Raw genomic sequence first — 15,287 nt, 5'->3', positions numbered from 1 at the left:
TTGATTTAGACTTGCATGACCAAGTCTTTTGTGCCATAGGAGGGGATCATTGTCCAACACACTTAAGCAAGTGAGTTTATTTTCTGAAAGAGTGGACAAATCTACAATGTAAATATTGTTAACTTTTTTTTTCCTGCAAAAAAATCTTGGCAGTGGTAAGATTTATCATAAAACATTTGGTAGACGTGAATGCTACCGAGTTACCTCTGTCACACAGTTGTGATACACTGATTAGGCTATATTTCAAGCCATCTATCAAGTAGACATTCTCAATGGAATGTGAGTCTGTCTTACCTATCTTTCCAACTCTAATGATCTCACCTTTCTTACCATTTCCAAAGGAGACATTACCTCCTTTTAGGTTCTCAAGTGAAAAGAACTGGTTCTTACTTCCAGTCATATGCTTTGAGCAACCACTCTCCATGTACCATATTTGGCTACTTCCCTTCACTTGGACCTCTTGTTCATCATCTGATTCTCTAATGACCATAAGTTCTTGTTCATCTCCAGCCTCATCTTCTAAATCCTCATTTGAGCTTTCTCCCCAAGCAACAACCATAGCCTTTGTTCTTCTTGGGTTGAACCTGTTCATTCTTCCTGTTTCTTCGTTCAACCCTTTCTTTCTTCCATTCAATTTCCCATTGAGGACAATTCTTGATCATGTGGTCAGTCTTACCACATTTGTAGCAGCCCTCGTTGGTCTGTTTTTCAGGAGCCCTTGGTTTGTTGAAGGTTGTGCCTCTTGAAGAACCCTTTCCTCTCATTAGGTACTTCTTGAAATCCCTTGTGATCATTGTCATTTCATCATCCTCTAAGTGTACACCTTTAGTTATTCTGAGAGCCATGCTTCTTTCCTTCTTGGGTGCATCCATCTTCATGGTTTGCCTTCTCAGTTCATAGGCAGTGAGATTTCCAATCAGCTTATCTAATTTGAGAGTAGCAATGTTCTTTGATTCCTGAATAGCAGTGATTTTGCTTTCCCAAGTTACTGGCAAGACCCTTGTCAAGATTTTCTTAACCTTGTCTTCTTCAAGGATAATTCTTCCAAGAGACTTAAGTTCATTTGTTAGTGTTGTGAACCTTGTGTACATCTCTTGGATGGTTTCTCGTTCCTTCATGGTGAAATTCTCATATTGAGAATACGACAGTGTTCCTCTTTACTTGAGGAGTTCCTTCATGGGCCACTTGTAGAGTGTCCTAGATCTCCTTAGCAGTAGTACAACTTTGAATTTTGTTGTACTCGTCTGGGACCTAGTCCACACACAAGCCATTTGTTGGTTTTGGCATTCTTTTCCCACTTCTTCAAATCTTCAACAGTACAGTCAGCTCTAGTCTTTAGCACATCCACTCCTTCAGCATTCTTCTTTGTAGTAGCCAGTGGACCATCAGTAACAATGTCCCAAAGTTCATAGTCTTCTCCTATGATGTGGTCTCTCATCATGTTCTTCCACCAGGAATAGTACTGGCCAATAAAGAGTGGAGGCCTAATAGTGGATTCCCCTTCCCAGTTTCCAGGTGGTGCACTCATCTTGATCTGTTCCTAAGGTGTTAGCCTCTTCAAGGATAACCTGCTATGATACCTGTGAGCACGTGATTTTTGTTTTACGCGACAATCGCTCCAAAAGAAATAAAAATAATAACAAATGGTCCTGCTGTACAATTTTTGAATTTTTACGGGGCACTTGGTTAATTATTTATGATTTTTGTCCATCTTTATTTTTATTAAAACAAAATACAAAAATGTATGTGTCATGCGTAGTTGGAACCGTAATCCGGTTATTAAAAAGAAAATCATAAATATGCATCTTTGTCCGTGATTTTTGTTTTGTTTGATTTTACCTGCTTTAAATATTTTAATATACGTGTGCAAATAATAGTGTTAAGTGTTTATTTAATTTTAATTTGATTTACTTAGGTTTTGTTTTTTTAAAATAAAATAATAAAAAATATATATGAGATAAGTGCAGAATTGGTTTGAAAATCAGTTTGGGCTGATTTTCATTTTAAATTCAAAGCCCAAACAACCCAGCCCAAAAACCTGTGCTTGCCCCGGTCCGGACCAGCCTACTTCAAGGACGTCCAAACGACGTCGTAGTGGTTGAGTCTGATCTGAGCCGTTGATCTCTGAATGATCAACGGCCAAGATCTCACACCCCGTACCCACTAACAGACCCGACCCGTCTCACCCGGACCAACCCCAACCCTTCACCCTCGAAACGACACCGTTTCCCGTTAGTTGAAGGATCCTGGACCTTCATCGTGTCTCATCCAACGGCCAGAATCCATCTACCCACTAACTATATAAACCTACAACCCTTCACCCCGCGCCCTAATCCAAACCCCCCCTGCCTTAGGTCGTCTTCACCAGACTTCAGACCTTCAAACCCTAGCCGCCCCTGTATACTTTCACCATGAAAGCCGGCGGCATGGACGCCGGTGATCCCATCCTTAACACCATAGAACCCCCTTGCCACCCTGAACATGGATCTGTTAACCACTTAGCTCGAATCCCTTCCCACCTTCTCGAATCTTCATTTGAAGATTCGAGTCGGAACCTAACTTACACCGATTAACCCCAGTTTCATACCAGATAGTCCCCGGACCCCCTCGTGACCAAACCATGCTTGGTTTGGTCCGAATCTGACCAGGGAAACACAAATCCCAGATCTGATGTTTTGAACCCTAGGGTCCTCGTGTCTGTTCCTCGTGTCTGTTCCTTGCCTGTTCCGTGCCTGTTCCGTGCCTGTTCCTCATGCCTGTTCCGTGCCTGTTTTAAACCAAGAGGTTAGGGTTAACCTCGTGTCTGTCCCGTGCCTGTTTAAACCAAGAGATTAGGTTTAAACCTCGTGCCTGTTCCGTACCTGTTTAAGCCACAGATGAGAAACACTTCGATTAAAGTTCGTTCAGCCTTAAGAAAGGCCTGTTCGAATCCAACCTGAGGCTCTTTGATTTTTAGGATTTAAGGTGAGTTTTGTTTTGTTTTCTTTTCCTTATTCCATGTACTGATTAAAGGCCTGTTCATGTTTTGTTGTAATTTGTGTCTTTGAATTTTTATCAACTGTTAATTGTCCACCTTACTTGAACCTCTGTGTTTGATTGAGTCCCTCTTCTGTCTTTACTGATAATGTGTATATGTGTGTGCTGTGCAATTAGTCGAACCTCAATTTTGATTGATCAACTGATTCCTCGAGTACAATTCTGTTTAGTTAGTACAATTCAAATCATGTGATTCGATACTGTTAAATGTCTGATTTTGGCTACGTTTGTACATGTTATGATTAATATAGTTCGAGTCGACATGTGTCGTCAATTATTTTCAGCCGCCTGAACAATAACAAATCGATTTGCTTCTGTTAAGCATTGCCTGATTCAATTAGGAACTGAGTTTAGTGCTTATAAATGTTAATTTGAATCAGAAATTTAAAATCAATGTTTTGTTTAGTTACAGTTCTGAAATTGGAGGGCATGTGCACTTGTGCACAACATGTGCATTTGTGCACCACATGTGCATTTGTGCACAGCCTGTGTCCTGCATAAGGGCTTTTGAATTAAATAGTTTGACAGCATATGCCATCAGACTACATTCTGCTGCCCATACTCTACTTTAGTTTCAGAAATAATAAACATTACTCAAAGTAAGTCTGCCAGGGAATATCATGGGGTTTTGTTTATACTTAAATAGCTAAGTGGAATCTGAAAAGAGGATAGCACATGGGAGGGGACCTGATTGATTAACAGGCTGTTTCGAGTAGCCTGATTTGGAGCTCATAAAAGGGGACTTCCATCAGAGTTAAAAAAAAGGATAGAAGATGGAGATCCGAAAAGGAGAAGGGGGATATTAGAGAGGGATTAGGGGATCAGATAAGAGCAGAGCTGAAGATATACACAGATAGACATAGAGACACACACAAATTAACACATACAGACAGACAGAGAGAATTGGGAGGGAACTGAGAGAATACATACAAAAAACTTAGTTTGGAGATTGAGAGTTGAAGTTCTGAAAGATAGAAAACTGGAAAAGAGTTTCGTTTGATAACACAGACAGCCAAAACTAGAAATTGCATTCTTTCCTACTGTCTTGATTTCATTGGTCTTGACCTGTTTGTCCAAATACTGATTTCTTCTAAAATCAACTGTGTCTGCTGGTTGTTCGTTGGTTTATTCTGGGACTTGGTCTAGCTGGGATCCTGATTCTATCCCAATTATTTTGCTTGTTGCTGCTGCTGCTATTTTGTTTCATGCTGCTGCTGATTTCCCTATCTTCTTCCTCTTCTCCTTTGCATTTTCAGTATTTCCAGGTACACATCTCGAGTCTCACATTGGTGTAGATGATTGTAACATTGAAAAGCATGAATCGAAAGATCTGAAGAATTTTTAATCATCTGTTGCCTTACTTATAGCTTTGCGAATATTTTTAAAGTTGTATAAATCCTTTAACTTGTAGCCTAATAGAGAATACTTAATAAGTTTGTACTTAATTAATTTTTATGTTGATTTGAAACTGTGGTGCTTGATTCGTTTAGTAGCATACAGGATGTAAATATAACTCATGGAATGTGAAACTATTTAGTGCGATTGTTAAAACCAAATTCACTCTTTCAGCATGCTTTGAATAAGTAGGGGCCAATGGCTGTTAAATCTAGCCAAATATAATACAGTTTTGAATCACCCAGTTTCGATTTCTTTAGGCAGTTTATAGGACTAGTTTTGAATATCATCGGTAGTATTCTTTAATAAGGAGTTCTATTAACCCTGTTAAGCAAGTTAATCTAAATTTGACTTAAAGATGTTTGTTCGGATTAAATGTTGTGTTTCGTTAGAATAAACGGATTTCTTTGTCAAATTAAAGCATTTTTCCATTGAAGTGTAATGTTTCCTCAACTTTGTAAATAATTAACCATAAGAATCCGGATTAGGCCAAAGCATATAATTAAATTAGCATGTACCTTTTTCTTCTAGTTTTAGAGACAAACGCATTAGAAATGTAACCACTTTAGGATATCCTTTCTAAAATAGGGACGAGCCTCGCCAAATAAAACGCTAAAATTGCGGGGCCCTCAATAAATAACCATGGTAATTCTTTTAGAATTTGGGATAGGCCATTTAGTGAATTTCATGGCCTTCTACAAAAATGATAACGCGCTAGACTCCTTAGGCGCGGCTTAATAATTTAACCTTCTTAAACATGGGTGCACATTGATGTGACCCAAATCCAAATCTCAACGGAGTCAAAATGTGTCAACGACCACGGGTGCATTGATTGTGACGTGGTTCGAGATGCATTTTCACGACGTTGCAATTCTATTCTATTAAAAAATAATAATAAAAGCGGTTTAAACTTAATAAAAGCACATAAGTCACAACATGTATTTAAATCAGATATTTAGCCATTATAACAATTTAAGCGACCGTGCTAGAACCACGGGATTCGAGGGTGCCTAACACCTTCCCTCGGGTCAACAGAATTCCTTACTTAGAATTTCTGTTTCGCAGACTTCATTTGGAAAAGTCGAAAATTTCCTCGATTTGGGATTCAAGATAAACCGGTGACTTGGGACACCAAAAGCCAAACCTTTCCCAAGTGGCGACTCTGAATTAAATAAATAATCCCATTTCGAATATTGTCACTTAAATTGGAAAAACTCCCTCACGCATTTATCCTTCAGGGTAGGCGCGCAAAAAGGAGGTGTGACAGCTCTGGCGACTCTGCTGGGGATGTGTAACCCAGAACCACTGGTTCAGGGTTCAAGAATTCGAGCTTAGAATAATTGTTATATTTGTCTTTATTATCTGATCTTTATTACATGTTTTTGCATAACGTGCTAAATGTTGTCTTTTACCGCTTTGATATTATCTGAACTGTATATAAACTGTGCCGAAACCCTTCTCTTCTTACCTCCGGGGAGAAGCTCGCTGGTCGAGACTCCCTATTCTGTTAGTGTCAATACCTGAAATAAGAAAGAGGTCGGACAAGTTACAAAGCAGGACGATCTCGCGGGTCCCCGGTACATAGCCCCCTCCTCGGCTCGAGTTGTCCGCTCGGGTACACAGTCTAGAACAAATACCCAGGGTATAAACCTAGTATAACGAGACTTCATGCCGGATCCCTAGTAGGAACGTTTATTTGCATCATGTTGCATTTGACTTAGGGGGCTCAACACAGGGGTTGGGTCCGTCTAGGACATGCAACCTGAAATGAAAAGACCACCCTGCTGCATCCTATTTGTTCTGCGCATTTATATGCTTCGGTTCCGTATGCTGACCGGTTTCTAAAAAAAGAGGAAAAATAGCAGCGAAGGGAGATAATTACATATTTTGGGAAAATAAAACCAATGTCCAAGTAGTGTCACAACCTCGCCGGAATTTTTCTAAAAAAAAGGAATAAAACCAACATTTGTCTTTTAATTTGATTTATTAAAAAAAAAAGCATATGAAAATTTTTCTTTTCTTTTAAAAAATCAAAAAAGGGGTATTTATTTAAAAGTAAAAAAAAAAATTGAAAATTCATAATTCAAAAAAAATGTGTTGTTTCTTTCGTAGTACCTCTTTTATAAATTCAGACTAATAGTCCAAATACTTCCTAAAAATTTTTTTTTTCTTGCTTTACCTCTTTTCAAAAGAAAAAAAAAAAATTCTTGCTTTCTAGGCTTAATTTATTTTCACTATCCATGATGTCCCGAACTACGCCGGTTTGATTCTCACCGGATGTGAGATACGTAGGCAACCCTCGTCGGGTTCAACCCCATTTTTTGCTAAAATAGCCAAAATCAATAAATAAATAAAAAAGAAAAGAAAAATAAAGAGAAAAAGATGTGTCAAATTTTAAAAGAGTCATAAATAAGTAGGTGATGCTGTTTTGTCATAAATAGCCGAATGTTCCGGAAAGGGACGCCGGAAGGCTGACTTTGCATAAACAGCCACTTTTGGGTCTTGATTAGTATTTTTGTCCAGTTGACCCACACAGCCTTAAAATCTTCGTCCCCGAAGTGCTTAAAGGCCGTGTTCAAAACTTGATCCCCTTTGTAAAATATTTTTTTTCAGGTCATTTTTGTTAAAATCACCTTAATAAATGTGTAGGATGAGCACAATGCAAAATGAACATTTTTCAATAATGACCAAAATCCCTGTCAAGTTACGGCTGTGGTGTAATGATCTAGGTGCTGAAGGACAAAATGAGGTTAAGAAATATCTGAAAGGTCTCGTGGGTTTGTTGGAAATCCAGCCTCGGGGAGATATCATAAGAGCTTTGGTCACCTATTGGGACCCGGCGCACAATGTTTTCCATTTCTCTGATTTTGAACTCACCCCGACTTTAGAAGAAATGGATGGGTACATCGGAAATGCTGAACTTCCGTTAAGGCAAAAATACTTGGTCGCCCCAAGAGCTGTCACGGTACATCGTTTCTTGGATTCGCTGAAGATACCCAGAACGGTCCATAACCCGGATCTGGCTGCCGGTTTTTGTACTCCATGCTTCATATATGATAGGTACGGTCATGAAGAGGGATTCAATAATCCAATCAACAAACTGTGCAGTAAAGGTATTCGTCAGAAGTGGGACAAACACAGACGGGTAGCCTTCATGGTGATGTTCCTGGGCCTTCTGGTATTTCCAAGGAAAGACGGAAACATTGATTTGAAGATATCCGGGATCGTCAGCACTTTGATCACACAAAGTGACAGTACTATCGCGCCTATGGTAGTATCTGACATCTTTCGAGCTCTCACAGCTTGTAAAGCTGGGGGAAATTTCTTCGAAGGTTGTAACTTGCTCCTACAAATATGGATGACCGAGCACCTCTGCCATCATTCCGAGATTTTGAGCCGTGGTTCCCCGGAAAAGACTTGCATAGAAGAATTTTACACGAGAACCAAAGAGATCAGTTTGCCCAAAGGAGTCCTGGCATGGACCTCGTTCTTTCAAGCTCTTACTGCCAGCCAAATACAATGGACGCTAGGATGGTTGCCTGTTGATGAGGTCCTATATATGTCGGCAGCTAAAACTCATTTCTTACTAATGGGGCTTAAGAGCATTCAACCTTACGTGCCCTACCGAGTTTTGAGACAGCTCGGAAGATGCCAGACAGTGCCTCATGAGGAAGATCTTAGCACTCAAGCAGTTGAGATAAGTCCTAACGGACAATTTCCAGAAGCGAAGATTCACCAAATCTGGAGTGAGTGTCAATATTTGAAATCAGATACTTGCGTGCGGGATCGAGCCAAAGGAGAGACGGCGCCAGGTTACCTTGCATGGTATAGAAGGGAACTTGAGCATGAAAGGCCGGCTAAGAGACCCCACATCCTGAATTTCGCCGAATCATCGCAAAGGCAGTGGGATTGGTTAGCAAAAGAAAGAGGCTATTGCGCCGAAATCAGCAGGTTAAAGCAACAAGTGGAAATCCTGAAATATGATCACAACGTACAAGTTGCTACCGGTCTGGGAGAACGGAACAGGTTGACTCAGGAAAACGAAATGCTCAGAGCCCAGATCAAACAGATAAGGATGGATGCGGATAAACAACCAAGGCGTCGATCAGATGAGCAATTGATAAAAAGGCTAAAAAGCAAAGTCAGGGAATGGCAAGAGGATTTAGAGAAATCTAAAAACATCATAGCAGAGCTCAGGGCACAGTGGGATACACGAGCAGATAAGCATCGCCGACACTTGAATCAACTGGAAGGTGACCACAAGAAAACTGTCGTTAAAATAAAAAGAGAGATGGCTACACTTGAGATCAAAGCAGCTAATCAGGCCAAGGATTTCCAAATTGAGAGCAGATACTGGTACGACTTGTTAGCCCAGATGAAGTTAGAAGTACGGCGACTGAAGAATCAGCATATACAGGATGCTCAGGTATTCAAGATGTGTAGCGATCAGATAAAACGCCTACTCATGGAGAAGAAGCAAACCAGAGATAGAATCAAGGCCATTGCCCATGCCATCACCAGACGATGTCTACGATGTGAGAACATGACCAGCGTTACCGTCCTCTCGACAGTGATGAGTTATGTCAGACAGACCATGCATGAGCTGGAGCAACTTGAGAGGGATCTCACACCTAAGACCGCGGCGAGGCCGAACGATGCCCCGCGGACACCAATTTTCAAAACCATAATGTACTCATAAGTCGAGTCTGTATCTTAGCATCTTCTGCTTGTTTTTCCCATTAGGGTGATTTTTAGTTTATTTTTGAGTCTAGGTTTATTTTCAAAGTTTGCCTTTTCTTTTGCAAATGTAGTTTGTAATAAGACCGTTTCAACAATAAATGTGTGTTTCTTTCATTTGTGTTTCGAACTACGTAATGATCTGATTCACGTAGGCATCGTGATACGTAGGCAATCCTCATCGGATCCGGTCGCATTTCTTTTACTGCAAAAAAAAAATAAAAAAATAAATAAAAGAAAACAAAAAGAAAAAAAAAAGAAAAAGGAAAGAAAGGAAAAACTAATAAAAGAAAAATGGTTCTTCTATATTTTCCAACTACTATTGTTTCGGAATAATAAATACAGAAATTAAAGAACACAAAGATTTTACGCGGAAAACACCTGGCTCAAAAGATGAATAAACCAAGACCTACCTTCCAGTAGGATTTTCCCAAACTCTCCACTAAAATCACTAAGCCAAATACTGCATTTACAAAAAACTCTTTTGTAAACTTAGGATTAACTCTAATCTCATTGTAGCACACATCCTCAACTGTTGTGACAACTTCAAGTTAACTCTAACTTGAAAACTCTAAGTACCTAATACAATTTCTTCTAGATAAAGCTGAAAGGTACAATATTAAAACACCTACTACAATTGAACTAGAATAAAAAGACAGACGCTTGGAACTGGTTCTTCTATCTGGTTCAAGTAGCTTCAGGATTGCACGCTTGAATCACACATAAATTGCTTGCAAAATTGCCTTGCTATTTTGCTCTCAATTCATGTTTAACTTCTGCTTATGTGCATTACCTGTAAAAGAGAACAACACTGATATTTATGGAGTTAGTAAAAAGAGACTAATTAGAATACAGATGCTACTCTTCCTTGGTGGAAGAGTTCTAGTTGGTCTGATCCTCTAACTCTATCCATTTCTTAAGCCGTGTTTCTCTTGTGTAAGGAGTCTTTCTCCTAATCCAATATGCAAACTTTTCGATCAGGATCAAGAGATATCATTTTTGGTAAGTTAGGTTTATCTCCTTCACGTGCGTATCAAATGTTTGAGTTGATTATAACTGTGCTTCACAAGATGGACCTAGTCCATGTCTGAGTTCCTTTGTCAGTTGTCACACCTCCTTTTTACTACCCCGAAAGGGTATAAGGGGAGTTTTTCCAATTAAAGTGACAATAATTGAAACAGAATTATTTATTTAAAATTCAGAGTCGCCACTTGGGATAATTTATGGTGTCCCAAGCCACCGGTTTAAAATTTCGAATCGAGGAAGTTTGACTCTATTTACGGTTTGCGAACACAGAAATCCGGGTAAGGAATTCTGTTAGCCCGGGAGAAGGTGTTAGGCATTCCCGAGTTCCGTAATTTTAGCATGGTCACTTTGATCATACTTGGTTTAATCAAATTGCTTAATTATGCATTTTAGAACCTATGTGCATTTGCCCTTTTAATTAAGAAATTATCGTTAAACAAGTCACACGCACGTGTAACGTTTGTTTGGCGCGTCAAAAATCATGTCACGCAAACGTGTCCATAATTAATAGCGCTTTATTATTATTAAGAAAGTTTGGCCAAAGTTGTGCGAACACATACTCTGGTTTTGTCTTTAGAATCGTAATTATGTCACGCGAACGTGTACATAACCACGACGGTATATTAAACGTGCCTAAAGCAAACTACGAATACCATATTTAAAACACTTAACAAGAGGGCCATAAGTGATTCAAATTGTGAATGGCACACCTCAGACTATATTAAGAATAATTTTATTATTACAAGGAAGTTTGGTCGAAGTTGCGCGAACGCATACCTCAATTTTTACAATTTTTAGAAACATAATTATGTCACGCGAACATATACATAATCACCATAATTTATTCGTTTCTTCTAATCCGACAATACTGACAAGGCTTCTTGGATTTGCTAAAACTTTTTTCTTTGCATTAACACCAAGCATACTATAATATGATGGCCACCTTTCTTTACAAAACTCCATTTCCCTCACTAAATAACGACAATATAGGTACACAATACGTTCATACTAAACGTAGCACTAGAAACACATTCCTGCATAGAAAGCACAGGCAAATCTCCTTGATCTTCTAAAATACTTGGCGAATGGTGAAAGAAGCAAGCCACATATGAAGTCTTATAATATATCACAATATGATCCCCTACCAAACCAATATGGACTCTTCAGAAATAGAAGCTATATCCAGCAAATGCAGACTAAGCGAATAAAGGACCAAATAAGCAACGTCACTCGAACATTCAGCCAAAATAGCTACCTTTTTTTATTGGAACGGTAACAAAGCCAATATAGCAAAGTGTATCTATGATATTTTAAGTTTATTAGTTGACAACTAATTACCCGAGAATTATCTCCGCATCTTCTAGTAAAAGACTCATTTTTTTTTTTAAAATTTTCTTAATGTTGTTTTTAGTATTATTTAGCTCTAGTGAAAGCCCAATCTTAAGACAATTGACACCACAACTATGTACAGAGTTTCCAGCTTCAGCTAAATCAACCTTCTTAATTTTATTCAAATCCAATGAAAAGACCCAATCTTTAATTCTAATAAACATACTCACCAGCTTCGCAACAACTTCTTCTCCAGTTTGTACATTGACTCCTTTCGTGAATACAAGAACTAAATGCTCAATATACAGCTACGAGGGAACCGGAGTCCAGGACCTCATACAGACTTTGAATAGAACTCGAATCGACTTGAAACATCGGCACAACCGAACTCCATAGTTTGATATTCAAAACCGAAAACAAAAGGACTGAAGCAACAAAAATATTTTTTGTATTTTTTCTTTTGAAAACTCAATTACAGGCTAATACTCTAAGATGGAAACATTTTTGTGTATATGTTTTTTGAAATCTAAAAGGAGAAGAGAAATTGGAATATAACCTCAGTCCCTTCTTTATATAGGCAGAACGGGACAAAAAACTGGCTGAAACTCTCAAATTTGTATCCGAAAATCCCTAACTTCTTTGTCTGTTTTTAGCCAAAGTTGAAGCCAAAATTCAAATTCACTTTTCCCCTTTCTTGTTTTCGTCCCTTTCCCCGATCTTTTTCTTGTTTTGTGTTTTATTTTTGTTTGAGCACCAGCAAGGTAAGAAGCAGATGATTTAGCCGGTTTTCTTTTTAGAGAAGCCGGTTTTCTTTTTTCGGCTTTAGGAATTGAATTCCATTTTCATCTGAAAAATCATTTTCGTTGTCAACCATCAGGAAATCCGCCGTTCTAGGGGTGTAGGGTCCTAGAGTCTAGGTTATTTTTTAGACTAATTTTTGGTTATATAGAAAGATTTTTTTAGGTTAAGGGGTATGAGTTTGGTATTATTGGGCTTTAAAATTGGGCCAAAGACAAAAAAATGGACTACAAGATCAAAATGGGATAAACTAATCCAAAACTAACTCTTCCTTCTAAATATACAATTTATAATATAAAAATATAAAATTAATCTTAATTAATTGAACTAAACTATATTAAAACATGAAACTATTTTTGTATTTTTAAAATTATATAAAAATAAAAATAAGGTACTATTTTTTGTATATTTTTTATTTAAATTTATGAAAGATACGTAAACTAAAATATTTTTGTACTTTTCATTTTTTTTGTGACGAAATAAAGTAAAAGAGTCAAAACTAATTGAAATAACGATATTAGGCCTAAACTAAAGATTTACATGCTAAAATATGAAAAATCTTAGAGAGGGTCAAAAATCACATGTCTACAGCTGACCCTCTTTGACTGGAAATATGAAATATTTTCAGACAAAGAACGACTAGACAGGTTTTTTGACCCGACCATTATTTAAAGAGACCAAAAGCTAAAAGAAAGGAGAATGTGACCGAGCCCTGGCATCTGAGCTACCTACATATCCTTGGCTATAAAGGAATCAGGCCACGTGTAGTTCAAAAGTGAGTGAGATGATGGAGTATACCGAGGTAGAGAGCCGATCGAGGTGCCATTCCGTCGAGGTTCCGGTCCGCGGTCCTATTATTACATCAAAATAAAAAAAAATGAAAAAGACTAACTAAGTCTGTCAACTATGAGTTACAAGATTCATATATATAAGTCTTCTGAAACTTGATCTTGAGTCTTAAATGATTCTTCATGCAGACTTTAGATTTGAACCTTGACGCTTGCTAGTTGCAGGTGCTAGTTCATTCTTCTTTAGCTTTTCGGATCAAAATCGGACACCATATCATGCTTGTGACTTCAGTCATGTCTTGAGTAGCTCACATCTTTCATCCACTTCTGCATTTGGATTCATTTCTTTCCCTTCTTTTTATTTTTAACTTCTGAAACTGAGTCATGTCTTGAACTATCTTCCTTTGAAACTTGAACTGCTTTCCCTTGAAACTCGAACTGTTTTCCCTTGAAACTTGAACTGTCTTCCCTTGTTCTCCAGGTGAGCACCTGATTGCTGAACTTGAACTGTCTTCCTTCGAAACTGCTTTTCCTTGAAACATGAACTGTCTTCCCTTGTTCTCCAGGTGGGCGCCCGATTGCTGAACTTGAATTGCTTTTCTTTCCTCTGAAACTTGAGCTGCTTTCCCTTGTTCTCCAGGTGGGCGCCTGATTGCTGAACTTGACCTGTCTTTCCCTGAAAATTGAACTGAATTCCCTTGTTCTCCAGGTGGGCGCTGATTCTACAACAATACAGACAACAAAAGAAAATTTTCTCCCTTAGTTTGCTTTAGGAAGATTTGTGAGTTGTTAGCAAAACTATAAATCACCTACGCTGCTGTTGAATGATGCAACGATGAGAGTAAAATTAATGACTCCGCTAGGATGTGTGTCTCCTAAACGTGATTGAACTTGCGGAAAACTATAAACTAAGCTTGACTAAAGTAAAGACTGACCCTATTCTCCAGGTGGGGCCCCAGATTTAAAAAAAACTAAACATTGATAACTTAAGAAAACTAAAAATTGACCCCTCCTTTTTCTTTTCTTTTTCAAATTCAGATTTCCCTTTTTTAAAAAAAAATTATTATCCTAGGAGAAAATACATCAGACTAGGTTTTATATCTTAGGAGAAATATTCATTAGACTAAGATTTCTATCATAGGAGAAAATTCATCAGACTAGGTTTTCTATCTTAGGAGAGAGATTCATCAGACTAAGACTTTGATCCTAGAAGAAAATTCATCAGACTAGGTCTTTTTTTTTCTTTTTTTGGGTATCTTAGGAGAAAGATTTATCAGACTAAGATTTCTATCCTAGGAGAAAGTTCATAAGACTAAGTCTTTTATCTCAGGAGAAAAATTCATCAGACTAAAATTTTGATCCTAGGAGAAAGTTCATCAGACTAGGTTTTCTATCTTAGGAGAAAGATTCATTAGACTAAGATTTCGATCCTAGGAGAAAGTTCATCAGACTAGGTTTTCTATCTTAGGAGAAAATTTATCAGACTAAGATTTTGATCCTAGAAGAAAGTTCATCAGACTAGATTTTTCTATCTTAGGAGAAAGATTCATTAGACTAAGAATTTGTATCCTAGGAGAAAATTCATCAAACTAGGTCTCTTTTTTTTTGGGTATCTTAGGAGAAAGATTCATCAGACTAAGATTTTAATAGGAGGAGAAAATTCATCAGACTAGGTTTTCTATTTTAGGAGAAAGATTCATCAGACTAAGACTTGATTGGGAGGAAAATCCATTAGACTAGGACTTTTTATCCTAGGAGGAAAAAAATGTGAAGATCAATGGCAAGATTTTATGCACAATAGCAAGACAAATAAAGGCAAAGATTTGAGAAACTTCCCTTTGTCGGCTCTTCTCTTCTTCTTCTTTTTTTTTGTTTCTTTTTCTCTTTTTTTGAACCACTATCCTTGCACTGCTTTATTCCTGTTTCAAACAAAGAAAATTTTATTTGTTTTGAAAGTGGTGGTCGGTTTGTGGCCTTGAGTCTTGGGCAGCTTGGCTTCTGCTCAATCAACTTGAGTCGAATGTAACAGACTTTTACGCTGCATCAACCCTGATTGTTTCACACCCGATACCATTTGTATTTGTGGCTCAATCAGCCTTATCCAAACTGGAGATCTTTGCTTAGATGATTTTAATCTTGGATGGTTTTCTACTTTTAGCAATCTGTTTATCATAGAGA

At 38.0% G+C, this 15,287-nt stretch overlaps 1 long non-coding RNA gene across 2 annotated transcripts; it reads right to left on the bottom strand.

Moving 5' to 3' along the window:
* Positions 1 to 9,564: 9,564 nt before the first annotated feature.
* On the bottom strand, positions 9,565 to 12,424 carry LOC142164750 (uncharacterized). 2 transcript variants are annotated; one of them, XR_012695709.1, is made up of 2 exons: positions 11,754 to 12,424; positions 9,565 to 9,979 (listed from the first exon to the last, which is right to left on the bottom strand). It is a non-coding gene; the product is annotated as an uncharacterized LOC142164750 (long non-coding RNA). The 2 variants fall into 2 exon arrangements; XR_012695708.1 differs by having other exon boundaries at positions 9,565 to 9,961.
* Between the last annotated feature and the right edge of the window lie 2,863 nt (positions 12,425 to 15,287).

This window comes from Nicotiana tabacum, chromosome 10, assembly GCF_000715075.1.
Source record: "Nicotiana tabacum cultivar K326 chromosome 10, ASM71507v2, whole genome shotgun sequence".
Lineage (NCBI taxonomy): Eukaryota > Viridiplantae > Streptophyta > Magnoliopsida > Solanales > Solanaceae > Nicotiana > Nicotiana tabacum.
The sequence above is the reverse complement of the archived record's forward strand: the minus strand, read 5'-3'. Positions and strand labels throughout refer to the sequence as shown.